The sequence below is a fragment of the Osmia lignaria genome, unplaced genomic scaffold (assembly GCF_051020975.1).
Source record: "Osmia lignaria lignaria isolate PbOS001 unplaced genomic scaffold, iyOsmLign1 scaffold0002, whole genome shotgun sequence".
Lineage (NCBI taxonomy): Eukaryota > Metazoa > Arthropoda > Insecta > Hymenoptera > Megachilidae > Osmia > Osmia lignaria.
In genome coordinates, this window is record NW_027478159.1 from 12,717,132 (window position 1) to 12,737,654 (window position 20,523).

Sequence of the window (20,523 nt, forward strand, 5' to 3'; positions counted from 1 at the left end):
GCGAGCTGCAAATGCCACTTCCAGGTTAGGTGTGCAGAAGAAGAACAACAAGAAGAAGAAATATCTCAAAATATGTCCGTCATGCCCCTTCCCTTGAGATATATCTGCAAATATCTCGGAAACGAAGCGAGCTATGGCAAAATGTTAAGAGACCTTTTTTGTAGAGAATTATGTTTCCTACAATTTATGTTCTATGATATTTTTTGACCAGAAGCGTAGTTTTCGAGATATATCGAGATATTTAAAAGTTCCGAAGCCGCACCAACATAATAGAGATACAGAAACACCGTGGCCCCTTTCTTTGAGATAACTCTGCACTAGTGCGAGCCGCAAATGCCACTTCCAGCTTAGCTGTGCAGAAGAAGAACAACAAGAATAAGAAATATCTCGAAATATGTCCGTCAGGGCCCTTCCCTTGAGATAAATCTGCAAATATCTCGGAAACGAAGAGAGCTATGGCAAAATGTTAAGAGACCTTTTCTGTAGAGAATTAAGTTTCCTACTTTTTATGTTCTATGATATTTTTTGATCAGAAGCGTAGTTTTCGAGATATATCGAGATATTTAAAAGTTCCGAAGCCGCACCAACATAATAGAGATACAGAAACACCGTGGCCCCTTTCTTTGAGATAACTCTGCACTAGTGCGAGCCGCAAATGCCACTTCCAGCTTAGCTGTGCAGAAGAAGAACAACAAGAAGAAGAAATATCTCGAAATATGTCCGTCATGCCCCTTCCCTTGAGATAAATCTGCAAATATCTCGGAAACGAAGAGAGCTATGGCAAAATGTTAAGAGACCTTTTTTGTAGAGAATTTTAGTTTCCTACTTTTTATGTTCTATGATATTTTTTGATCAGATGCGTAGTTCTCGAGATATATCAAGATATTTAAAAGTTCCGAAGCCGCACCAACAGAATAGAGATACAGAAACACCGTGGCCCCTTTCTTTGAGATAACTCTGCACTATTGCGAGCTGCAAATGCCACTTCCAGGTTAGGTGTGCAGAAGAAGAACAACAAGAAGAAGAAATATCTCGAAATATGTCCGTCAGGCCCCTTCCCTTGAGATATATCTGCAAATATCTCGGAAACGAAGCGAGCTATGGCAAAATGTTAAGAGACCTTTTTTGTAGAGAATTATGTTTCCTATAATTTACGTTCTATGATATTTTTTGATCAGAAGCGTAGTTTTCGAGATATATCGAGATATTTAAAAGTTCCGAAGCCGCACCAACATAATAGAGATACAGAAACACCGTGGCCCCTTTCTTTGAGATAACTCTGCACTAGTGCGAGCCGCAGATGCCACTTCCAGCTTAGCTGTGCAGACGAAGAACAACAAGAAGAAGAAATATCTCGAAATATGTCCGTCATGCCCCTTCCCTTGAGATAAATCTGCAAATATCTCGGAAACGAAGCGAGCTATGGCAAAATGTTAAGAGACCTTCTTTGTAGAGAATTAAGTTTCCTACTTTTTATGTTCTATGATATTTTTTGATCAGATGCGTAGTTCTCGAGATATATCAAGATATTTAAAAGTTCCGAAGCCGCACCAACATAATAGAGATACAGAAACACCGTGGCCCCTTTCTTTGAGATAACTGTGCACTAGTGCGAGCCGCAAATGCCACTTCCAGCTTAGCTGTGCAGAAGAAGAACAACAAGAATAAGAAATATCTCGAAATATGTCCGTCAGGGCCCTTCCCTTGAGATAAATCTGCAAATATCTCGGAAACGAAGCGAGCTATGGCAAAATGTTAAGAGACCTTCTTTGTAGAGAATTAAGTTTCCTACTTTTTATGTTCTATGATATTTTTTGATCAGATGCGTAGTTCTCGAGATATATCAAGATATTTAAAAGTTCCGAAGCCGCACCAACAGAATAGAGATACAGAAACACCGTGGCCCCTTTCTTTGAGATAACTCTGCACTATTGCGAGCTGCAAATGCCACTTCCAGGTTAGGTGTGCAGAAGAAGAACAACAAGAAGAAGAAATATCTCGAAATATGTCCGTCAGGCCCCTTCCCTTGAGATATATCTGCAAATATCTCGGAAACGAAGCGAGCTATGGCAAAATGTTAAGAGACCTTTTTTGTAGAGAATTATGTTTCCTATAATTTACGTTCTATGATATTTTTTGATCAGAAGCGTAGTTTTCGAGATATATCGAGATATTTAAAAGTTCCGAAGCCGCACCAACATAATAGAGATACAGAAACACCGTGGCCCCTTTCTTTGAGATAACTCTGCACTAGTGCGAGCCGCAGATGCCACTTCCAGCTTAGCTGTGCAGACGAAGAACAACAAGAAGAAGAAATATCTCGAAATATGTCCGTCATGCCCCTTCCCTTGAGATAAATCTGCAAATATCTCGGAAACGAAGCGAGCTATGGCAAAATGTTAAGAGACCTTCTTTGTAGAGAATTAAGTTTCCTACTTTTTATGTTCTATGATATTTTTTGATCAGATGCGTAGTTCTCGAGATATATCAAGATATTTAAAAGTTCCGAAGCCGCACCAACATAATAGAGATACAGAAACACCGTGGCCCCTTTCTTTGAGATAACTGTGCACTAGTGCGAGCCGCAAATGCCACTTCCAGCTTAGCTGTGCAGAAGAAGAACAACAAGAATAAGAAATATCTCGAAATATGTCCGTCAGGGCCCTTCCCTTGAGATAAATCTGCAAATATCTCGGAAACGAAGCGAGCTATGGCAAAATGTTAAGAGACCTTCTTTGTAGAGAATTAAGTTTCCTACTTTTTATGTTCTATGATATTTTTTGATCAGATGCGTAGTTCTCGAGATATATCAAGATATTTAAAAGTTCCGAAGCCGCACCAACATAATAGAGATACAGAAACACCGTGGCCCCTTTCTTTGAGATAACTGTGCACTAGTGCGAGCCGCAAATGCCACTTCCAGCTTAGCTGTGCAGAAGAAGAACAACAAGAATAAGAAATATCTCGAAATATGTCCGTCAGGGCCCTTCCCTTGAGATAAATCTGCAAATATCTCGGAAACGAAGAGAGCTATGGCAAAATGTTAAGAGACCTTTTCTGTAGAGAATTAAGTTTCCTACTTTTTATGTTCTATGATATTTTTTGATCAGAAGCGTAGTTTTCGAGATATATCGAGATATTTAAAAGTTCCGAAGCCGCACCAACATAATAGAGATACAGAAACACCGTGGCCCCTTTCTTTGAGTTAACTCTGCACTAGTGCGAGCCGCAAATGCCACTTCCAGCTTAGCTGTGCAGAAGAAGAACAACAAGAAGAAGAAATATCTCGAAATATGTCCGTCATGCCCCTTCCCTTGAGATAAATCTGCAAATATCTCGGAAACGAAGAGAGCTATGGCAAAATGTTAAGAGACCTTTTTTGTAGAGAATTAAGTTTCCTACTTTTTATGTTCTATGATATTTTTTGATCAGATGCGTAGTTCTCGAGATATATCAAGATATTTAAAAGTTCCGAAGCCGCACCAACATAATAGAGATACAGAAACACCGTGGCCCCTTTCTTTGAGATAACTCTGCACTATTGCGAGCTGCAAATGCCACTTCCAGCTTAGCTGTGCAGAAGAAGAACAACAAGAAGAAGAAATATCTCGAAATATGTCCGTCAGGCCCCTTCCCTTGAGATAAATCTGCAAATATCTCGGAAACGAAGCGAGCTATGGCAAAATGTTAAGAGACCGTTTTTGTAGAGAATTAAGTTTCCTACTTTTTGTGTTCTATGATATTTTTTGATCAGATGCGTAGTTCTCGAGATATATCAAGATACTTAAAAGTTCCGAAGCCGCACCAACATAATAGAGATACAGAAACACCGTGGCCCCTTTCTTTGAGATAACTCTGCACTATTGCGAGCTGCAAATGCCACTTCCAGCTTAGCTGTGCAGAAGAAGAACAACAAGAAGAAGAAATATCTCGAAATATGTCCGTCAGGCCCCTTCCCTTGAGATAAATCTGCAAATATCTCGGAAACGAAGCGAGCTATGGCAAAACGTTAAGACACCTTTTTTGTAGAGAATTAAGTTTCCTACTTTTTATGTTCTATGATATTTTTTGATCAGATGCGTAGTTCTCGAGATATATCAAGATATTTAAAAGTTCCGAAGCCGCACCAACATAATAGAGATACAGAAACACCGTGGCCCCTTTCTTTGAGATAACTCTGCACTATTGCGAGCTGCAAATGCCACTTCCAGGTTAGCTGTGCAGAAGAAGAACAACAAGAAGAAGAAATATCTCGAAATATGTCCGTCAGGCCCCTTCCCTTGAGATATATCTGCAAATATCTCGGAAACGAAGCGAGCTATGGCAAAATGTTAAGAGAACTTTTTTGTAGAGAATTATGTTTCCTACAATTTATGTTCTATGATATTTTTTGATCAGAAGCGTAGTTCTCGAGATATATCAAGATATTTAAAAGTTCCGAAGCCGCACCAACATAATAGAGATACAGAAACACCGTGGCCCCTTTCTTTGAGATAACTGTGCACTAGTGCGAGCCGCAAATGCCACTTCCAGCTTAGCTGTGCAGAAGAAGAACAACAAGAATAAGAAATATCTCGAAATATGTCCGTCAGGGCCCTTCCCTTGAGATAAATCTGCAAATATCTCGGAAACGAAGAGAGCTATGGCAAAATGTTAAGAGACCTTTTCTGTAGAGAATTAAGTTTCCTACTTTTTATGTTCTATGATATTTTTTGATCAGAAGCGTAGTTTTCGAGATATATCGAGATATTTAAAAGTTCCGAAGCCGCACCAACATAATAGAGATACAGAAACACCGTGGCCCCTTTCTTTGAGTTAACTCTGCACTAGTGCGAGCCGCAAATGCCACTTCCAGCTTAGCTGTGCAGAAGAAGAACAACAAGAAGAAGAAATATCTCGAAATATGTCCGTCATGCCCCTTCCCTTGAGATAAATCTGCAAATATCTCGGAAACGAAGAGAGCTATGGCAAAATGTTAAGAGACCTTTTTTGTAGAGAATTAAGTTTCCTACTTTTTATGTTCTATGATATTTTTTGATCAGATGCGTAGTTCTCGAGATATATCAAGATATTTAAAAGTTCCGAAGCCGCACCAACATAATAGAGATACAGAAACACCGTGGCCCCTTTCTTTGAGATAACTCTGCACTATTGCGAGCTGCAAATGCCACTTCCAGCTTAGCTGTGCAGAAGAAGAACAACAAGAAGAAGAAATATCTCGAAATATGTCCGTCAGGCCCCTTCCCTTGAGATAAATCTGCAAATATCTCGGAAACGAAGCGAGCTATGGCAAAATGTTAAGAGACCGTTTTTGTAGAGAATTAAGTTTCCTACTTTTTGTGTTCTATGATATTTTTTGATCAGATGCGTAGTTCTCGAGATATATCAAGATACTTAAAAGTTCCGAAGCCGCACCAACATAATAGAGATACAGAAACACCGTGGCCCCTTTCTTTGAGATAACTCTGCACTATTGCGAGCTGCAAATGCCACTTCCAGCTTAGCTGTGCAGAAGAAGAACAACAAGAAGAAGAAATATCTCGAAATATGTCCGTCAGGCCCCTTCCCTTGAGATAAATCTGCAAATATCTCGGAAACGAAGCGAGCTATGGCAAAACGTTAAGACACCTTTTTTGTAGAGAATTAAGTTTCCTACTTTTTATGTTCTATGATATTTTTTGATCAGATGCGTAGTTCTCGAGATATATCAAGATATTTAAAAGTTCCGAAGCCGCACCAACATAATAGAGATACAGAAACACCGTGGCCCCTTTCTTTGAGATAACTCTGCACTATTGCGAGCTGCAAATGCCACTTCCAGGTTAGCTGTGCAGAAGAAGAACAACAAGAAGAAGAAATATCTCGAAATATGTCCGTCAGGCCCCTTCCCTTGAGATATATCTGCAAATATCTCGGAAACGAAGCGAGCTATGGCAAAATGTTAAGAGAACTTTTTTGTAGAGAATTATGTTTCCTACAATTTATGTTCTATGATATTTTTTGATCAGAAGCGTAGTTTTCGAGATATATCGAGATATTTAAAAGTTCCGAAGCCGCACCAACATAATAGAGATACAGAAACACCGTGGCCCCTTTCTTTGAGATAACTCTGCACTAGTGCGAGCCGCAAATGCCACTTCCAGCTTAGCTGTGCAGAAGAAGAACAACAAGAAGAAGAAATATCTCGAAATAAGTCCGTCATGCCCCTTCCCTTGAGATAAATCTGCAAATATCTCGGAAACGAAGCGAGCTATGGCAAAATGTTAAGAGACCTTTTTTGTAGAGAATCAAGTTTCCTACTTTTTATGTTCTATGATATTTTTTGATCAGATGCGTAGTTCTCGAGATATATCAAGATATTTAAAAGTTCCGAAGCCGCATCAACATAATACAGATACAGAAACACCGTGGCCCCTTTCTTTGAGATAACTCTGCACTATTGCGAGCTGCAAATGCCACTTCCAGCTTAGCTGTGCAGAAGAAGAACAACAAGAAGAAGAAATATCTCGAAATATGTCCGTCAGGCCCCTTCCCTTGAGATAAATCTGCAAATATCTCGGAAACGAAGAGAGCTATGGCAAAATGTTAAGAGACCTTTTTCGTAGAGAATTATGTTTCCTACAATTTATGTTCTATGATATTTTTTGATCAGAAGCGTAGTTTTCGAGATATATCGAGATATTTAAAAGTTCCGAAGCCGCACCAACATAATAGAGATACAGAAACACCGTGGCCCCTTTCTTTGAGATAACTCTGCACTAGTGCGAGCCGCAAATGCCACTTCCAGCTTAGCTGTGCAGAAGAAGAACAACAAGAAGAAGAAATATCTCGAAATATGTCCGTTAGGCCCCTTCCCTTGAGATAAACCTGCAAATATCTCGGAAACGAAGCGAGCTATGGCAAAATGTTAAGAGACCTTTTTTGTAGAGAATTAAGTTTCCTACTTTTTATGTTCTATGATATTTTTTGATCAGATGCGTAGTTCTCGAGATATATCAAGATATTTAAAAGTTCCGAAGCCGCACCAACATAATAGAGATACAGAAACACCGTGGCCCCTTTCTTTGAGATAACTCTGCACTATTGCGAGCTGCAAATGCCACTTCCAGCTTAGCTGTGCAGAAGAAGAACAACAAAAAGAAGAAATATCTCGAAATATGTCCGTCAGGCCCCTTCCCTTGAGATAAATCTGCAAATATCTCGGAAACGAAGAGAGCTATGGCAAAATGTTAAGAGACCTTTTTTGTAGAGAATTAAGTTTCCTACAATTTATGTTCTATGATATTTTTTGATCAGAAGCGTAGTTTTCGAGATATATCGAGATATTTAAAGGTTCCGAAGCCGCACCAACATAATAGAGATACAGAAACACCGTGGCCCCTTTCTTTGAGATAACTTTGCACTATTGCGAGCTGTAAATGCCACTTTCAGCTTAGCTGTGCAGAAGAAGAACAACAAGAAGAAGAAATATCTCGAAATATGTCCGTCAGGCCCCTTCCCTTGAGATAAATCTGCAAATATCTCGGAAACGAAGAGAGCTATGGCAAAATGTTAAGAGACCTTTTCTGTAGAGAATTAAGTTTCCTACTTTTTATGTTCTATGATATTTTTTGACCAGATGCGTAGTTCTCGAGATATATCAAGATATTTAAAAGTTCCGAAGCCGCACCAACATAATAGAGATACAGAAACACCGTGGCCCCTTTCTTTGAGATAACTCTGCACTATTGCGAGCTGCAAATGCCACTTCCAGGTTAGGTGTGCAGAAGAAGAACAACAAGAAGAAGAAATATCTCAAAATATGTCCGTCATGCCCCTTCCCTTGAGATATATCTGCAAATATCTCGGAAACGAAGCGAGCTATGGCAAAATGTTAAGAGACCTTTTTTGTAGAGAATTATGTTTCCTACAATTTATGTTCTATGATATTTTTTGACCAGAAGCGTAGTTTTCGAGATATATCGAGATATTTAAAAGTTCCGAAGCCGCACCAACATAATAGAGATACAGAAACACCGTGGCCCCTTTCTTTGAGATAACTCTGCACTAGTGCGAGCCGCAAATGCCACTTCCAGCTTAGCTGTGCAGAAGAAGAACAACAAGAATAAGAAATATCTCGAAATATGTCCGTCAGGGCCCTTCCCTTGAGATAAATCTGCAAATATCTCGGAAACGAAGAGAGCTATGGCAAAATGTTAAGAGACCTTTTCTGTAGAGAATTAAGTTTCCTACTTTTTATGTTCTATGATATTTTTTGATCAGAAGCGTAGTTTTCGAGATATATCGAGATATTTAAAAGTTCCGAAGCCGCACCAACATAATAGAGATACAGAAACACCGTGGCCCCTTTCTTTGAGATAACTCTGCACTAGTGCGAGCCGCAAATGCCACTTCCAGCTTAGCTGTGCAGAAGAAGAACAACAAGAAGAAGAAATATCTCGAAATATGTCCGTCATGCCCCTTCCCTTGAGATAAATCTGCAAATATCTCGGAAACGAAGAGAGCTATGGCAAAATGTTAAGAGACCTTTTTTGTAGAGAATTTTAGTTTCCTACTTTTTATGTTCTATGATATTTTTTGATCAGATGCGTAGTTCTCGAGATATATCAAGATATTTAAAAGTTCCGAAGCCGCACCAACAGAATAGAGATACAGAAACACCGTGGCCCCTTTCTTTGAGATAACTCTGCACTATTGCGAGCTGCAAATGCCACTTCCAGGTTAGGTGTGCAGAAGAAGAACAACAAGAAGAAGAAATATCTCGAAATATGTCCGTCAGGCCCCTTCCCTTGAGATATATCTGCAAATATCTCGGAAACGAAGCGAGCTATGGCAAAATGTTAAGAGACCTTTTTTGTAGAGAATTATGTTTCCTATAATTTACGTTCTATGATATTTTTTGATCAGAAGCGTAGTTTTCGAGATATATCGAGATATTTAAAAGTTCCGAAGCCGCACCAACATAATAGAGATACAGAAACACCGTGGCCCCTTTCTTTGAGATAACTCTGCACTAGTGCGAGCCGCAGATGCCACTTCCAGCTTAGCTGTGCAGACGAAGAACAACAAGAAGAAGAAATATCTCGAAATATGTCCGTCATGCCCCTTCCCTTGAGATAAATCTGCAAATATCTCGGAAACGAAGCGAGCTATGGCAAAATGTTAAGACACCTTCTTTGTAGAGAATTAAGTTTCCTACTTTTTATGTTCTATGATATTTTTTGATCAGATGCGTAGTTCTCGAGATATATCAAGATATTTAAAAGTTCCGAAGCCGCACCAACATAATAGAGATACAGAAACACCGTGGCCCCTTTCTTTGAGGTAACTGTGCACTAGTGCGAGCCGCAAATGCCACTTCCAGCTTAGCTGTGCAGAAGAAGAACAACAAGAATAAGAAATATCTCGAAATATGTCCGTCAGGGCCCTTCCCTTGAGATAAATCTGCAAATATCTCGGAAACGAAGAGAGCTATGGCTAAATGTTAAGAGACCTTTTCTGTAGAGAATTAAGTTTCCTACTTTTTATGTTCTATGATATTTTTTGATCAGAAGCGTAGTTTTCGAGATATATCGAGATATTTAAAAGTTCCGAAGCCGCACCAACATAATAGAGATACAGAAACACCGTGGCCCCTTTCTTTGAGATAACTCTGCACTAGTGCGAGCCGCAAATGCCACTTCCAGCTTAGCTGTGCAGAAGAAGAACAACAAGAAGAAGAAATATCTCGAAATATGTCCGTCATGCCCCTTCCCTTGAGATAAATCTGCAAATATCTCGGAAACGAAGAGAGCTATGGCAAAATGTTAAGAGACCTTTTTTGTAGAGAATTAAGTTTCCTACTTTTTATGTTCTATGATATTTTTTGATCAGATGCGTAGTTCTCGAGATATATCAAGATATTTAAAAGTTCCGAAGCCGCACCAACAGAATAGAGATACAGAAACACCGTGGCCCCTTTCTTTGAGATAACTCTGCACTATTGCGAGCTGCAAATGCCACTTCCAGGTTAGGTGTGCAGAAGAAGAACAACAAGAAGAAGAAATATCTCGAAATATGTCCGTCAGGCCCCTTCCCTTGAGATATATCTGCAAATATCTCGGAAACGAAGCGAGCTATGGCAAAATGTTAAGAGACCTTTTTTGTAGAGAATTATGTTTCCTATAATTTACGTTCTATGATATTTTTTGATCAGAAGCGTAGTTTTCGAGATATATCGAGATATTTAAAAGTTCCGAAGCCGCACCAACATAATAGAGATACAGAAACACCGTGGCCCCTTTCTTTGAGATAACTCTGCACTAGTGCGAGCCGCAGATGCCACTTCCAGCTTAGCTGTGCAGACGAAGGACAACAAGAAGAAGAAATATCTCGAAATATGTCCGTCATGCCCCTTCCCTTGAGATAAATCTGCAAATATCTCGGAAACGAAGCGAGCTATGGCAAAATGTTAAGAGACCTTCTTTGTAGAGAATTAAGTTTCCTACTTTTTATGTTCTATGATATTTTTTGATCAGATGCGTAGTTCTCGAGATATATCAAGATATTTAAAAGTTCCGAAGCCGCACCAACATAATAGAGATACAGAAACACCGTGGCCCCTTTCTTTGAGATAACTGTGCACTAGTGCGAGCCGCAAATGCCACTTCCAGCTTAGCTGTGCAGAAGAAGAACAACAAGAATAAGAAATATCTCGAAATATGTCCGTCAGGGCCCTTCCCTTGAGATAAATCTGCAAATATCTCGGAAACGAAGAGAGCTATGGCAAAATGTTAAGAGACCTTTTCTGTAGAGAATTAAGTTTCCTACTTTTTATGTTCTATGATATTTTTTGATCAGAAGCGTAGTTTTCGAGATATATCGAGATATTTAAAAGTTCCGAAGCCGCACCAACATAATAGAGATACAGAAACACCGTGGCCCCTTTCTTTGAGATAACTCTGCACTAGTGCGAGCCGCAAATGCCACTTCCAGCTTAGCTGTGCAGAAGAAGAACAACAAGAAGAAGAAATATCTCGAAATATGTCCGTCATGCCCCTTCCCTTGAGATAAATCTGCAAATATCTCGGAAACGAAGAGAGCTATGGCAAAATGTTAAGAGACCTTTTTTGTAGAGAATTAAGGTTCCTACTTTTTATGTTCTATGATATTTTTTGATCAGATGCGTAGTTCTCGAGATATATCAAGATATTTAAAAGTTCCGAAGCCGCACCAACAGAATAGAGATACAGAAACACCGTGGCCCCTTTCTTTGAGATAACTCTGCACTATTGCGAGCTGCAAATGCCACTTCCAGGTTAGGTGTGCAGAAGAAGAACAACAAGAAGAAGAAATATCTCGAAATATGTCCGTCAGGCCCCTTCCCTTGAGATAAATCTGCAAATATCTCGGAAACGAAGAGAGCTATGGCAAAATGTTAAGAGACCTTTTCTGTAGAGAATTAAGTTTCCTACTTTTTATGTTCTAGGATATTTTTTGATCAGATGCGTAGTTCTCGAGATATATCAAGATATTTAAAAGTTCCGAAGCCGCACCAACATAATAGAGATACAGAAACACCGTGGCCCCCTTCTTTGAGATAACTCTGCACTATTGCGAGCTGCAAATGCCACTTCCAGCTTAGCTGTGCAGAAGAAGAACAACAAGAAGAAGAAATATCTCGAAATATGTCCGTCAGGCCCCTTCCCTTGAGATAAATCTGCAAATATCTCGGAAACCAAGCGAGCTATGGCAAAACGTTAAGACACCTTTTTTGTAGAGAATTAAGTTTCCTACTTTTTATGTTCTATGATATTTTTTGATCAGATGCGTAGTTCTCGAGATATATCAAGATATTTAAAAGTTCCGAAGCCGCACCAACATAATAGAGATACAGAAACACCGTGGCCCCTTTCTTTGAGATAACTCTGCACTATTGCGAGCTGCAAATGCCACTTCCAGATTAGCTGTGCAGAAGAAGAACAACAAGAAGAAGAAATATCTCGAAATATGTCCGTCAGGCCCCTTCCCTTGAGATATATCTGCAAATATCTCGGAAACGAAGCGAGCTATGGCAAAATGTTAAGAGAACTTTTTTGTAGAGAATTATGTTTCCTACAATTTATGTTCTATGATATTTTTTGATCAGAAGCGTAGTTTTCGAGATATATCGAGATATTTAAAAGTTCCGAAGCCGCACCAACATAATAGAGATACAGAAACACCGTGGCCCCTTTCTTTGAGATAACTCTGCACTAGTGCGAGCCGCAAATGCCACTTCCAGCTTAGCTGTGCAGAAGAAGAACAACAAGAAGAAGAAATATCTCGAAATAAGTCCGTCATGCCCCTTCCCTTGAGATAAATCTGCAAGTATCTCGGAAACGAAGCGAGCTATGGCAAAATGTTAAGAGACCTTTTTTGTAGAGAATCAAGTTTCCTACTTTTTATGTTCTATGATATTTTTTGATCAGATGCGTAGTTCTCGAGATATATCAAGATATTTAAAAGTTCCGAAGCCGCATCAACATAATACAGATACAGAAACACCGTGGCCCCTTTCTTTGAGATAACTCTGCACTATTGCGAGCTGCAAATGCCACTTCCAGCTTAGCTGTGCAGAAGAAGAACAACAAGAAGAAGAAATATCTCGAAATATGTCCGTCAGGCCCCTTCCCTTGAGATAAATCTGCAAATATCTCGGAAACGAAGAGAGCTATGGCAAAATGTTAAGAGACCTTTTTCGTAGAGAATTATGTTTCCTACAATTTATGTTCTATGATATTTTTTGATCAGAAGCGTAGTTTTCGAGATATATCGAGATATTTAAAAGTTCCGAAGCCGCACCAACATAATAGAGATACAGAAACACCGTGGCCCCTTTCTTTGAGATAACTCTGCACTATTGCGAGCTGCAAATGCCACTTCCAGCTTAGCTGTGCAGAAGAAGAACAACAAAAAGAAGAAATATCTCGAAATATGTCCGTCAGGCCCCTTCCCTTGAGATAAATCTGCAAATATCTCGGAAACGAAGAGAGCTATGGCAAAATGTTAAGAGACCTTTTTTGTAGAGAATTAAGTTTCCTACAATTTATGTTCTATGATATTTTTTGATCAGAAGCGTAGTTTTCGAGATATATCGAGATATTTAAAAGTTCCGAAGCCGCACCAACATAATAGAGATACAGAAACACCGTGGCCCCTTTCTTTGAGATAACTTTGCACTATTGCGAGCTGTAAATGCCACTTTCAGCTTAGCTGTGCAGAAGAAGAACAACAAGAAGAAGAAATATCTCGAAATATGTCCGTCAGGCCCCTTCCCTTGAGATAAATCTGCAAATATCTCGGAAACGAAGAGAGCTATGGCAAAATGTTAAGAGACCTTTTCTGTAGAGAATTAAGTTTCCTACTTTTTATGTTCTATGATATTTTTTGACCAGATGCGTAGTTCTCGAGATATATCAAGATATTTAAAAGTTCCGAAGCCGCACCAACATAATAGAGATACAGAAACACCGTGGCCCCCTTCTTTGAGATAACTCTGCACTATTGCGAGCTGCAAATGCCACTTCCAGCTTAGCTGTGCAGAAGAAGAACAACAAGAAGAAGAAATATCTCGAAATATGTCCGTCAGGCCCCTTCCCTTGAGATAAATCTGCAAATATCTCGGAAACGAAGCGAGCTATGGCAAAATCTTAAGAGACCTTTTTTGTAGAGAATTAAGTTTCCCACTTTTTATGTTCTATGATATTTTTTGATCAGATGCGTAGTTCTCGAGATATATCAAGATATTTAAAAGTTCCGAAGCCGCACCAACATAATAGAGATACAGAAACACCGTGGCCCCTTTCTTTGAGATAACTCTGCACTATTGCGAGCTGCAAATGCCACTTCCAGGTTAGGTGTGCAGAAGAAGAACAACAAGAAGAAGAAATATCTCAAAATATGTCCGTCATGCCCCTTCCCTTGAGATATATCTGCAAATATCTCGGAAACGAAGCGAGCTATGGCAAAATGTTAAGAGACCTTTTTTGTAGAGAATTATGTTTCCTACAATTTATGTTCTATGATATTTTTTGACCAGAAGCGTAGTTTTCGAGATATATCGAGATATTTAAAAGTTCCGAAGCCGCACCAACATAATAGAGATACAGAAACACCGTGGCCCCTTTCTTTGAGATAACTCTGCACTAGTGCGAGCCGCAAATGCCACTTCCAGCTTAGCTGTGCAGAAGAAGAACAACAAGAAGAAGAAATATCTCGAAATATGTCCGTCAGGCCCCTTCCCTTGAGATAAATCTGCAAATATCTCGGAAACGAAGAGAGCTACGGCAAAATGTTAAGAGAACTTTTCTGTAGAGAATTAAGTTTCCTACTTTTTATGTTCTATGATATTTTTTGACCAGATGCGTAGCTCTCGAGATATATCAAGATATTTAAAAGTTCCGAAGCCGCACCAACATAATAGAGATACAGAAACACCGTGGCCCCCTTCTTTGAGATAACTCTGCACTATTGCGAGCTGCAAATGCCACTTCCAGCTTAGCTGTGCAGAAGAAGAACAACAAGAAGAAGAAATATCTCGAAATATGTCCGTCAGGCCCCTTCCCTTGAGATAAATCTGCAAATATCTCGGAAACGAAGCGAGCTATGGCAAAATCTTAAGAGACCTTTTTTGTAGAGAATTAAGTTTCCCACTTTTTATGTTCTATGATATTTTTTGATCAGATGCGTAGTTCTCGAGATATATCAAGATATTTAAAAGTTCCGAAGCCGCACCAACATAATAGAGATACAGAAACACCGTGGCCCCTTTCTTTGAGATAACTCTGCACTATTGCGAGCTGCAAATGCCACTTCCAGGTTAGGTGTGCAGAAGAAGAACAACAAGAAGAAGAAATATCTCGAAATATGTCCGTCAGGCCCCTTCCCTTGAGATATATCTGCAAATATCTCGGAAACGAAGCGAGCTATGGCAAAATGTTAAGAGACCTTTTTTGTAGAGAATTATGTTTCCTACAATTTATGTTCTATGATATTTTTTGATCAGAAGCGTAGTTTTCGAGATATATCGAGATATTTAAAAGTTCCGAAGCCGCACCAACATAATAGAGATACAGAAACACCGTGGCCCCTTTCTTTGAGATAACTCTGCACTAGTGCGAGCCGCAAATGCCACTTCCAGCTTAGCTGTGCAGAAGAAGAACAACAAGAATAAGAAATATCTCGAAATATGTCCGTCAGGGCCCTTCCCTTGAGATAAATCTGCAAATATCTCGGAAACGAAGAGAGCTATGGCAAAATGTTAAGAGACCTTTTCTGTAGAGAATTAAGTTTCCTACTTTTTATGTTCTATGATATTTTTTGATCAGAAGCGTAGTTTTCGAGATATATCGAGATATTTAAAAGTTCCGAAGCCGCACCAACATAATAGAGATACAGAAACACCGTGGCCCCTTTCTTTGAGATAACTCTGCACTAGTGCGAGCCGCAAATGCCACTTCCAGCTTAGCTGTGCAGAAGAAGAACAACAAGAAGAAGAAATATCTCGAAATATGTCCGTTATGCCCCTTCCCTTGAGATAAATCTGCAAATATCTCGGAAACGAAGAGAGCTATGGCAAAATGTTAAGAGACCTTTTTTGTAGAGAATTAAGTTTCCTACTTTTTATGTTCTATGATATTTTTTGATCAGATGCGTAGTTCTCGAGATATATCAAGATATTTAAAAGTTCCGAAGCCGCACCAACAGAATAGAGATACAGAAACACCGTGGCCCCTTTCTTTGAGATAACTCTGCATTATTGCGAGCTGCAAATGCCACTTCCAGGTTAGGTGTGCAGAAGAAGAACAACAAGAAGAAGAAATATCTCGAAATATGTCCGTCAGGCCCCTTCCCTTGAGATATATCTGCAAATATCTCGGAAACGAAGCGAGCTATGGCAAAATGTTAAGAGACCTTTTTTGTAGAGAATTATGTTTCCTATAATTTACGTTCTATGATATTTTTTGATCAGAAGCGTAGTTTTCGAGATATATCGAGATATTTAAAAGTTCCGAAGCCGCACCAACATAATAGAGATACAGAAACACCGTGGCCCCTTTCTTTGAGATAACTCTGCACTAGTGCGAGCCGCAGATGCCACTTCCAGCTTAGCTGTGCAGACGAAGAACAACAAGAAGAAGAAATATCTCGAAATATGTCCGTCATGCCCCTTCCCTTGAGATAAATCTGCAAATATCTCGGAAACGAAGCGAGCTATGGCAAAATGTTAAGAGACCTTCTTTGTAGAGAATTAAGTTTCCTACTTTTTATGTTCTATGATATTTTTTGATCAGATGCGTAGTTCTCGAGATATATCAAGATATTTAAAAGTTCCGAAGCCGCACCAACATAATAGAGATACAGAAACACCGTGGCCCCTTTCTTTGAGATAACTGTGCACTAGTGCGAGCCGCAAATGCCACTTCCAGCTTAGCTGTGCAGAAGAAGAACAACAAGAAGAAGAAATATCTCGAAATATGTCCGTCAGGCCCCTTCCCTTGAGATATATCTGCAAATATCTCGGAAACGAAGCGAGCTATGGCAAAATGTTAAGAGACCTTTTTTGTAGAGAATTATGTTTCCTATAATTTATGTTCTATGATATTTTTTGATCAGAAGCGTAGTTTTCGAGATATATCGAGATATTTAAAAGTTCCGAAGCCGCACCAACATAATAGAGATACAGAAACACCGTGGCCCCTTTCTTTGAGATAACTCTGCACTAGTGCGAGCCGCAGATGCCACTTCCAGCTTAGCTGTGCAGAAGAAGAACAACAAGAAGAAGAAATATCTCGAAATATGTCCGTCATGCCCCTTCCCTTGAGATAAATCTGCAAATATCTCGGAAACGAAGCGAGCTATGGCAAAATGTTAAGAGACCTTCTTTGTAGAGAATTAAGTTTCCTACTTTTTATGTTCTATGATATTTTTTGATCAGATGCGTAGTTCTCGAGATATATCAAGATATTTAAAAGTTCCGAAGCCGCACCAACATAATAGAGATACAGAAACACCGTGGCCCCTTTCTTTGAGATAACTGTGCACTAGTGCGAGCCGCAAATGCCACTTCCAGCTTAGCTGTGCAGAAGAAGAACAACAAGAAGAAGAAATATCTCGAAATATGTGCGTCAGGCCCCTTCCCTTGAGATAAATCTGCAAATATCTCGGAAACGAAGCGAGCTATGGCAAAATGTTAAGAGACCTTTTTTGTAGAGAATTATGTTTCCTATAATTTATGTTCTATGATATTTTTTGATCAGAAGCGTAGTTTTCGAGATATATCGAGATATTTAAAAGTTCCGAAGCCGCACCAACATAATAGAGATACAGAAACACCGTGGCCCCTTTCTTTGAGATAACTCTGCACTAGTGCGAGCCGCAGATGCCACTTCCAGCTTAGCTGTGCAGAAGAAGAACAACAAGAAGAAGAAATATCTCGAAATATGTCCGTCATGCCCCTTCCCTTGAGATAAATCTGCAAATATCTCGGAAACGAAGCGAGCTATGGCAAAATGTTGAGAGACCTTCTTTGTAGAGAATTAAGTTTCCTACTTTTTATGTTCTATGATATTTTTTGATCAGATGCGTAGTTCTCGAGATATATCAAGATATTTAAAAGTTCCGAAGCCGCACCAACATAATAGAGATACAGAAACACCGTGGCCCCTTTCTTTGAGATAACTGTGCACTAGTGCGAGCCGCAAATGCCACTTCCAGCTTAGCTGTGCAGAAGAAGAACAACAAGAAGAAGAAATATCTCGAAATATGTGCGTCAGGCCCCTTCCCTTGAGATAAATCTGCAAATATCTCGGAAACGAAGCGAGCTATGGCAAAATGTTAAGAGACCGTTTTTGTAGAGAATTAAGTTTCCTACTTTTTATGTTCTATGATATTTTTTGATCAGATGCGTAGTTCTCGAGATATATCAAGATATTTAAAAGTTCCGAAGCCGCACCAACATAATAGAGATACAGAAACACCGTGGCCCCTTTCTTTGAGATAACTCTGCACTATTGCGAGCTGCAAATGCCACTTCCAGCTTAGCTGTGCAGAAGAAGAACAACAAGAATAAGAAATATCTCGAAATATGTCCGTCAGGACCCTTCCCTTGAGATAAATCTGCAAATATCTCGGAAACGAAGAGAGCTATGGCAAAATGTTAAGAGACCTTTTCTGTAGAGAATTAAGTTTCCTACTTTTTATGTTCTATGATATTTTTTGATCAGATGCGTAGTTCTCGAGATATATCAAGATATTTAAAAGTTCCGAAGCCGCACCAACATAATAGAGATACAGAAACACCGTGGCCCCTTTCTTTGAGATAACTCTGCACTAGTGCGAGCCGCAAATGCCACTTCCAGCTTAGCTGTGCAGAAGAAGAACAACAAGAAGAAGAAATATCTCGAAATATGTCCGTCAGGCCCCTTCCCTTGAGATAAATCTGCAAATATCTCGGAAACGAAGCGAGCTATGGCAAAATGTTAAGAGACCTTTTTTGTAGAGAATTAAGTTTCCTACTTTTTATGTTCTATGATATTTTTTGATCAGATGCGTAGTTCTCGAGATATATCAAGATATTTAAAAGTTCCGAAGCCGCACCAACATAATAGAGATACAGAATCACCGTCGCCCCTTTCTTTGAGATAACTTTGCACTATTGCGAGCTGTAAATGCCACTTCCAGCTTAGCTGTGCAGAAGAAGTACAACAAGAAGAAGAAATATCTCGAAATATGTCCGTCAGGCCCCTTCCCTTGAGATATATCTGCAAATATCTCGGAAACGAAGCGAGCTATGGCAAAATGTTAAGAGACCTTTTTTGTAGAGAATTATGGTTCCTACAATTTATGTTCTATGATATTTTTTGATCAGAAGCGTAGTTTTCGAGATATATCGAGATATTTAAAAGTTCCGAAGCCGCACCAACATAATAGAGATACAGAAACACCGTGGCCCCTTTCTTTGAGATAACTCTGCACTAGTGCGAGCCGCAAATGCCACTTCCAGCTTAGCTGTGCAGAAGAAGAACAACAAGAAGAAGAAATATCTCGAAATATGTCCGTCAGGCCCCTTCCCTTGAGATAAATCTGCAAATATCTCGGAAAGGAAGCGAGCTATGGCAAAATGTTAAGAGACCTTTTTTGTAGAGAATTAAGTTTCCTACTTTTTATGTTCTATGATATTTTTTGATCAGATGCGTAGTTCTCGAGATATATCAAGATATTTAAAAGTTCCGAAGCCGCACCAACATAATAGAGATACAGAAACACCGTGGCCCCTTTCTTTGAGATAACGCTGCACTAGTGCGAGCCGCAAATGCCACTTCCAGCTTAGCTGTGCAGAAGAAGAACAACAAGAAGAAGAAATATCTCGAAATATGTCCGTCAGGCCCCTTCCCTTGAGATATATCTGCAAATATCTCGGAAACGAAGCGAGCTATGGCAAAATGTTAAGAGACCTTTTTTGTAGAGAATTAAGTTTCCTACTTTTTATGTTCTATGATATTTTTTGATCAGATGCGTAGTTCTCGAGATATATCAAGATATTTAAAAGTTCCGAAGCCGCACCAACATAATAGAGATACAGAAACACCGTGGCCCCTTTCTTTGAGATAACTCTGCACTATTGCGAGCCGCAAATGCCACTTCCAGCTTAGCTGTGCAGAAGAAGAACAACAAGAAGAAGAAATATCTCGAAATATGTCCGTCAGGCCCCTTCCCTTGAGATAAATCTGCAAATATCTCGGAAACGAAGCGAGCTATGGCAAAATGTTAAGAGACCTTTTTTGTAGAGAATTAAGTTTCCTACTTTTTATGTTCTATGATATTTTTTGATCAGATGCGTAGTTCTCGAGATATATCAAGATATTTAAAAGTTCCGAAGCCGCACCAACATAATAGAGATACAGAAACATCGTCGCCCCTTTCTTTGAGATAACTTTGCACTATTGCGAGCTGTAAATGCCACTTCCAGCTTAGCTGTGCAGAAGAAGTACAACAAGAAGAAGAAATATCTCGAAATATGTCCGTCAGGCCCCTTCCCTTGAGATATATCTGCAAATATCTCGGAAACGAAGCGAGCTATGGCAAAATGTTAAGAGACCTTTTTTGTAGAGAATTATGTTTCCTACAATTTATGTTCTATGATATTTTTTGATCACAAGCGTAGTTTTCGAGATATATCGAGATATTTAAAAGTTCCGAAGCCGCACCAACATAATAGAGATACAGAAACACCGTGGCCCCTTTCTTTGAGATAACTCTGCACTAGTGCGAGCCGCAAATGCCACTTCCAGCTTAGCTGTGCAGAAGATGAACAACAAGAAGAAGAAATATCTCGAAATATGTCCGTCAGGCCCCTTCCCTTAAGATAAATCTGCAAATATCTCGGAAACGAAGCGAGCTATGGCAAAATGTTAAGAGACCTTTTTTGTAGAGAATTAAGTTTCCTACTTTTTATGTTCTATGATATTTTTTGATCAGAAGCGTAGTTTTCGAGATATATCG